The 7,408-nt window shown below is 37.3% G+C and overlaps 1 protein-coding gene across 1 annotated transcript in view; it reads left to right on the top strand.

The window, feature by feature from the left end:
• Positions 1-4,406: 4,406 nt before the first annotated feature.
• Positions 4,407-7,408, top strand: part of LOC139138903 (nipped-B-like protein A) — a 56,004-nt gene continuing 53,002 nt past the window's right edge. The window contains exon 1 of the mRNA XM_070707493.1: positions 4,407-4,561. The gene's annotated coding sequence lies outside the window, so the exon portion shown is untranslated. The remainder of the gene's footprint in view (positions 4,562-7,408) is intronic.

The following is a 7,408-nucleotide window of genomic DNA, read 5'->3' as shown; positions in this document are numbered from 1 at the left end:
TCAAAAGCAAACAACTTTGACGTGAATGTCAACATTCTCAGCCCAAGGACAGGTACTTCCCCATTCATATACTTTGAAGTTGGACAGCGTACATCAGCAGTGATATTTCCAAGTTCATTACTTGTTCATTACTTGCTTTTGAAATATGAACAATGACAATGAGTGAGCACATTTACAAAGATTGATCACTACCAGTTATTATTTTGTTACTATTCAGTCATCAGGGGTCCTGAAATGAGTCTGGAGGATATACCTCACTGGGTAAATGCCCCTCCATGTGATAAAAATGAATTGTTATGTGGTGATCAGAAAGGGCACTACAGAATTTCCTCTGATTTGTTAAGTGCAGTTAATGATGCAGTGTTGCTTATATCTAATCTCAGTATCAGTTTTACGGTGTTGTCAGCGCAATCAGCAAACTTTGCACAGCAAAACTTCTTGATTTATGGCTCTCACAGCTTGTTCAATATCAAATCTACCACTTGTTCTGCTTTTTGTAGGACAAATTTAGTTATGTACATTTTTCACGGCACTAGAACCTTGATAGGGAATATGTCAGCTAGTCCATAGGCTATTTGTGTGTGTGGAATGTTTTGTGGACCTGAAATACACAGGGCTGGATGAGAAACTGAGTGAGAGGTGATGATTAATGCACTCCCTGAAATTGCCTGTATCCTGCATCTTGTTTAGAATGGTACTATAATCATTGGACTCTCTTCTCTGAGATTAATAATTCCCCAATTTCATTGCTAGATCATTTTAAACCTCAGACTATCAAATGATGTGCTGAAATACAAGTGCACCACATGGGAAAGACGATATTCCCTAGCGATCAAACTATAGGGCCTTCTCTGTACAATAAATTTTTTAATAAACACAACCAGGGGGATAAAAATTAATCATGTGAAAGAAGCAATCAGAATCACAAAAGACTGTTATATATTTATAGTCTGGCTCATCTACTGGACAGTCTATACTCCTTGTTGACATTCATCCCTGTAGATTTCATCCATAAGTCACATGTATGCTTCTATAATGAATGACCATGATAGAGCACCTTGCATTTTTGATATTAGCATCTTCCATTATCCAACAGATATTCTGGTTAATTTGGTCCATTTTGCCCCTTTCACTGCACTTTGTGGGGTAGCCCTTCATGTGTGATCTGAAAATGTCCTCCCTGATCATAGTGACAGTAAAATGCCATCTGTGTCATATTTGTCCATTTACTCTGCCATTTAAAAATGTGCTGACAAGCAAGTATGTTAGTTTGTCTACTTTGGAACTGTGACATATCTGTAATTGGGCCTTATTGGTTGTCATGGTAGCATTCACACTTAGGCTCCACTTCCATCCAAATATGAAACAAGTCGTAATTTTTGTTGACATATGGTATGAGGAAGTAATATACCGTTGGTGTTTGATACAATAAATGAAAAGTATCTAAATATACTAGAAAATATTATAATTTACACAGTAAATTCTGATCAAATTTTCATGTTTTGACAGTAAATATTGTGGTGGTGTACTCTTTGATCACAACACTTTGAATGTTTTGATTTATTCTCCTGTGAATTCTGTCATCAAGATTGCAAATAACTCTGTGAATTTGTTCATCAAATTCAGCTTCACACACTTGTATCAGTTGTGTTATGCTGTTCTGCTGAAAAATATATACGAACTTCTCTGATCACAAAGGTCAAGGATTAGTACAACCATCACAGGATGGTGTAGATGATTCAAAATGAGTTTCCGCTTAAAAACACCACGTCAAAACAAAAGTCCTTCGGAGTTTTCATTACGGTCTATAGAGGGCGCTAGACAGTTTGATGAACGTTACACGTTTACTTCCTATTGTCATAAACAACGGAGCCGAACACCGTCCGTGATCACACCATACGGGGGTTTTGAATCGAAGTCATTTTTTTTTCTTTTCTGTTTGTCTGTCTGTTTTCTTTTATGTGTTTTGTTTTGTGTGTTTTAAAATGTCATTATATTGTTATATCTCTAAAGCAGACAACCTCTATGCAGGGCTAGGTCACACATTTTCTGAAAGAGAATTTATTTATTTTATTAAACTTTATTGTCCCGTAACTGGGAAACTTGTCTTGCAATGGCACAGACAAACAACATTAAAATACGGTGATAAAAAGGATAATACACATCAAAATTACGAAATAAAAACTTGTTACAATAAGTGTTGAACAGTGGACTTAAGACATTCTCTGATTGAGAAGTCGGATGGCAGAGGGTACATAACTAAATCGAGCACGACGTGTTCTTAAAGCTAGAGTTTTATACCTGCAACCGGACGGGAGCTCCTCAAAATGCTGAGACAATGGATGGGAAGGATCCCCGATGATTTTAACAGCTTTGACAAAGCTCTGTTCTCATACAGTGATTTCATGCTCTTACATTCACGGCCACAGATTTTGGAACAGGTGTTAACAATTGTTTGTAGTTTGTTCAAGTTCGAAACGGTCAGACCTTCATACCAGCTCAAAAATGAGAAGGTAATTACACTTTCAATGTGACTAGAGTAGAACGTTTCCAATATATGTGGATGAGTATTCAGTGATCTCAGTTTGCGCAGTAGGTACATTCGCTGTTTACTTTTCTTGTATTCAGTGTTCTGTCGAAAATGACAAATATGATAACAGTGCATAAAGTAGGGGTGGGGAGTAAAAGAAATCGTAGAGAATAGTTGCAAACACAAGAATATATGTATGTTCATTGCCTATATAGATCGAGACCCATTATTGGGGAACATTCAAATACATTCCAACTAAATCACAAGGGGTAAAACATTTTTTCAGGTTGGTCTGTAATCATTGTCCAAATAATTGTCAGAACGGAAGAAATATTTCAAATGTATTGTTATCCTCACTGATATCGCAAATGTTGTCATATATAAGAAAAAGAACAAGAAGTTTTCACACTTTATTGACTCTAACATAGAAAAACATTTAGATTGACTCACACAAGAATGGAAATGATATTGTAAAATACAAACAAACCAAGCATCCTCTTGGGTCATAAGATTGTGGCAAGAAAATGTTTCTATACATGAAAAGCATATTGATTTATATTTTTAAATGTAAATAAATATCAATTAACTTTTCAATAGAGTTTTACGATTCTGCAACATTAGCAAAAGGAACACATTAGAACCAACCCCGGGACTTTTGGCATTTCTTCTCAAAAAGTGTCCGTGTGCAAATGGGAAAATGGTGATGACGGATTAAAGTAAACTGAGCGACCAAGCGGATGTGTAAAACAATTAGAGGGTAGTGGAATTTCTAACCGTCAAAAGGTGGCAGTACATCATATCGTAAGCAAGTTAGTTTGTTCTTCTCTGGGTATGTCATCGATTCAATGGACAGTTTCCTAGTTTTTGGTTAAAAGAAACCGATGTCTTAAAATAGACCTGCGTGAAATATGCATTGTGGTCTGACAAATGTAGAAGTTCTATAGAACGTCGAAATGAGATCAGTGTGTGCTGAGACAGGTCATTGTAGAATATATGGGTAAGATTAATCTGGCTAAACTGAAAAGAAATAAGGTCATCCATTCAAAAATGGTGGATTGGTTTCAACGCTCTGTTAGAATATTCCCAATAGCTCCAAGAGACAAATGTTTCAGGTATATCTCAAAATATCCCAGTGCCTTTCAAGCTCCGAGAACTAAATTCTTCACTTTTAACCCTGAATGTACTGCACTTGCCCAAGATGATATATTTTCCAGAATTTCACCAGAATGGGACTTTAGTACTGTAGAATAATTATATCTCTTGAAAAGTTTTCCATTCATTATTGAAGCATTTTTTAGGTCCAGAAGTCCTTTTTTCTGCAGCTGTACACACTCACAACAACATTGAATTTACTTAAGCAGAGAAAACCTTTTGACTCTGTACAAATACCTTGAGCAATTATTATCTTAAATTTGTTATTTTCATGTCCTGAAAATTAAAATGAACGTTAAATTTCATTACAAAAAAGGAAAAGCAGAGCATTTGGAATTCCTTGAGTGATTGAAAGACGAAAGATGCGGGTCATACGTTCCTCAGAAAGGGGGCGCCCTCGTATTCGTCATGAATAAAGTACACTTTGAGAAAAAATTGGACGTACGGAAGGCGGCCATCTTGTATCGCTTCACTGGCGTAAAGTAGATCTACGAATATTTTTCACCTGGAAAGACAGTAATTTGTCGAAATATGCCATAAAGTGGCATTCTGATGAGTATCTCAGGTATCTGATCCAAAATTATATTCCAAAATTATTCGTTCAAAGAGTACTTACGAGCAGACTTTCGCGCATTGATTTACAGTGACGGTCAGGGTCAAAAGAGTGAAGTGACCTCGTAATTTTTGGCGCGGTTATTGTTGTTCCAACATGTGGGGATAGGACATTTTTGCGGGATATTTATAATTATTTGTGGAATTTTAGAATTTATTGGACTCCTGTATGTCCTAACTTTAATACGGTACTTGTAAGGACCAGAATTTTGCGCTGTGATGGTCGATCTTCGGCGAAATCTGTAGTGGGTTCAGAGCTCGGCTGAGGTGAGTGTAAATGACGGAATACGTTCAGAATTACCCATTCAGTCATGTTGGACGCCATAATTTTGCATGATAATGTTGATTTAAACACATTACGTACAAGTACAAATGTTATTGAAAAGGGGTGAATTGGGCCTATTGGAATTTCCGTGAAAAGGGGGGTTTGAAAACCGACCAAAAGATCGGGCGCAAAAAAGCGGTGTCAAAACCGAGGAAGTGAAGTGAGTGATATTTAAACTCACACACATTTCCCGCCAAATTAGAACCAAAATTTTGGATGGAAACAAAAGGTAATCACAAATTAAAATGAGATATATCTCATTATTCTCTTGTGATTGTGATTATCTGAAAGTCCTTTTATCCTAAATTTATTCCGTTCGGTTTTACTCATTTTTGATACCGAAACCATGGCGCTGATACGGAACACCGAATCGCGTCGAGGCTGTGACAAATGTTTTGCAAATTTGTTATTGTAAGACGGCCTTTGTTTTGATGTACTGTGGATTTGAGCGAATGGCACGACTACAAACAGGTATCCCAACTCAAACTTTATAGGATTTACAGTATCTGACATACATTACTGGAAGTTATGTGAATATTTCTCCTCTATCCGATGGCATTTTCCTGGATTTTGACCTGGTTTTTACGGCGTCACTGTTCGACGTATTTTTATCACTAAATTAGGGTTAGGTATTTCTAAAGGTTATTGACTTATCTGCTTCCGTTGTCGATAGGTACCATAACAACATTATACCTCGTGAATTTTTATGCAAGTTCTGCGTAGAGAAATGCTTTTTTTTATAGGGGTTCTTTGCCTTTTGGGTTGCGGTTCCTGTGGCACACTGCTGATATTCGTGGTGGCCTACAGGCGTCACTCGGCATACTGCATGCCTGTGTGTGTGTTCACACATTTGCCTCAAGGAGAAACAGACATTTAATGATAAATCGATCCTTATGAAGACAGGGTCATAGTTTATCACCAAAAGGTAATTCCTTGAAGGCTGTCAATATATGATTGTTTCAGAAGTTGACTTGTAGCAGAACTTGCAGAAAGCAAACTTGGCTGGTTTTTGGAGTAAAGAGTCCAACATTTGTGGAATGTTACTGAGTGCTTGTTATGAAAATTCAATAATACGTTTTGCGGGGATATAATCTCTTTTCACTACTACGAAAATGTACTGACACAAGAACCAACGAGGGTTGTTATCATCTTCATGTAGTCTGGTAGCTAAGGTCTGTACCAAAACATTTCCTCCTACATGTAGTTCTGGCATATGTACTCATCACAGAAGGCATGTACTGTAGTGTGAGGACAGATGGAGCTTAGAGAACATTTTCATATTCTGTGCGCACAAAGTGCAGACATGTACAGTATGTATAACCATGGAGGTCTTTTTTACCTCCTTGGTACAACCATGGAGGTGCTTACTACCTTCATGGTATAACAATTTCTTTCCATGTTTTAATGTCAATCAGTTAATACTGGGTGGACTTGATTGGGACGCCCCAGTTCATCTGACCGGAGTATGACCGGTTCTTTCCGTCACGTGGTCGGGGTCATCCGGTGGATTCTCCAATCGATTAGCCACCATATTGTATTCGTCTGCCCGGACCAAAATCGATCGGGCTATTCGGGGATCCCCGAATAGATGCGCGTGCAGGATCCCCGACCCAATCAAGTACGAACTTAGTTGGCTCGGGTGCACCGGTCTACACCAGGCGTCCCAATCAAGTCCACCCACAGACAGAGCTACTGTGATTACTTTTGAACATAACCTGTCCTCAAGTGCTGTTGGAAACTGGAGGAATGCTTACTAACTCAGACCATATGATAAGTAATACCTGATTGATGCATTGTCCAGAAATTTTAGTATCCAGTCAAATTTTTTCCACCTGTAAAGTCCACAGTACAACTGCAGTTTTCGTGGAGAAGTTTTGCTTTTTCACATTAAAAGGTATGGAAAAATCTGGTAACTTTGTGCCGTGAAATGGATCCTAGGAGCTATTGCTAGCGAACAGCTTGGCAAAATTCTGAAACGTCACTTTTTAAGGAAGCGTTGGCTTGAGCAAGTGAAGTTAAATCAAATTTGACAGCTCAGCAAAGTGTGGACATCATCCAAAGACGCAGTGTCACCAGAAAATGGATAATATTTCACATTTCTGCCTGGCATAACTGGATGATATTCAAACTTTGTAAAGCAATTTGGATTGCTGTAACATCAAAGTCAGGTTACCAGTGCTTACCCGTTTAGTTGAAATATAATGATAAGGTAGTCTGAACAAAGAAATTTACTTTTTGTCAAAGGCAAAAGGAGAGAATGAATTATTAGAAATGCCTTCTTTTTACTGTTGTAGTAACAGCCACACTTTGTAGAAATGAAGCAGCACAGACCTTGCAATGATACTTACGACAAAAATTAACACAAGTTTTTGTAGTATTCCAGTGCCTTTGATATGAACATAGAACCAAACCTGATGATATAAATTTGATGCTAATATTTCATTATAATTGATGAATTCTTAAACACCAAACATAGTCATGTGCTGTATTCAAGCTCATGCAAACAAGTGTTCAAATGCTAAATACATGTAAATGTCATAGGTTAGTAATTGAAAAGGGGTATCTCATTTCTTCTTCATATAGTATGTATCATCTCAATTGTACAAGAAACCTAAAAGCTATTTGGACATATGTTTTGTTTTAGAGTTGATGAGGGTTATGATGAATTATGAAAAGCCATTCTGTTTGTAATTCCATGAATTGAGATAGTTATCAACATATCCTTCTCAAATGTGATGGGTGTCTTTATTAGTTTGACCTTCATTGAAGAAAATAATAGCAAGGTACAT

The sequence above is a fragment of the Ptychodera flava genome, chromosome 8, assembly GCF_041260155.1.
Source record: "Ptychodera flava strain L36383 chromosome 8, AS_Pfla_20210202, whole genome shotgun sequence".
In the NCBI taxonomy this organism is placed as follows: Eukaryota; Metazoa; Hemichordata; class Enteropneusta; family Ptychoderidae; genus Ptychodera; species Ptychodera flava.
This window is presented reverse-complemented; position numbering and strand designations above follow the sequence as displayed.